This window comes from Apteryx mantelli, unplaced genomic scaffold, assembly GCF_036417845.1.
Source record: "Apteryx mantelli isolate bAptMan1 unplaced genomic scaffold, bAptMan1.hap1 HAP1_SCAFFOLD_132, whole genome shotgun sequence".
In the NCBI taxonomy this organism is placed as follows: Eukaryota; Metazoa; Chordata; class Aves; order Apterygiformes; family Apterygidae; genus Apteryx; species Apteryx mantelli.
In genome coordinates this window covers 160,302-161,221 of record NW_027118487.1, presented here as the reverse complement: position 1 = coordinate 161,221, position 920 = coordinate 160,302, and positions in this window count along the sequence as shown.

Below are 920 nucleotides of genomic sequence, written 5' to 3'. Positions count from 1 at the left end.
AGGGAGGAAGGGAGGAAGGGAGGAAGGGAGGGAAGGGAGGAAGGAAGAAAGGAAGGAAGGAAGGAAGGAAGGAAGGAAGGAAAGAAGGGAAGAAAGGAGGGAAGGGGGTGGAGGGAGTAGAGGGGGGGAGAGGCGAAGGGGGGGAGGCCGCTTCTCTTTTTGTTGCTCAAATTTTTTCAGTAGCTACAGTATTTTTTAGAACAGATGAGGAAACAGGAATGGTTCTTCAAATAATAGTAACTAAAATTAAAAAAAAAAAATCAATAAATGCCAATGCTGCAAAATTTGATGCAACGCCAAACATTCTTCCTAAACCGGATTTAATCCAATTCAAGGCATTTTGCAAATTTCTTAAGTAAATAAATAAAACAAGATAAACTTAACAGTAGCTGGGGGGAGGGCAGAGTGTGTGTGTGTGTGCCTGTATTTTACAGCCAGGCACGGAAGCAAGCCAGAAAGCAGTTTGTAAATTAGAACATGGGGCAAAGCACTCCCAATTCAAGTTTGGGGTTTTCTGGTTTTTTTTTAAATCAAGTGGAGTTAAAATATTTGGAGAAGTCATTTGCTCTCTCTCCAATGAAAATTTTGCTCTTTTAAAACAGGAAAGAAAAAAAAACCCACCACGCTTATCATTCTTACTTTTCTTCTTGAGGTATGCGTGACTGTACCTTAACTCCAGAATATATCTTCAGGTGACTGAGCTGAAGGAGGAGGTATGGTGGTTTTGTTTTATCTTACAAGTCACAGCCATGACAATGCAATGAAAAGAATCTATAAATTGCAACAAACGTCTGTACAACAAAATTCCTGCAGCCCTGAAATACAACAGTCTGCACAAACAATGGCCTTAAAACTAACTATCGGAATAGCTACAGGTCACGAGTTCCCATCTTGCTGCGCAGCCCTTTCCCCCTCCGGAC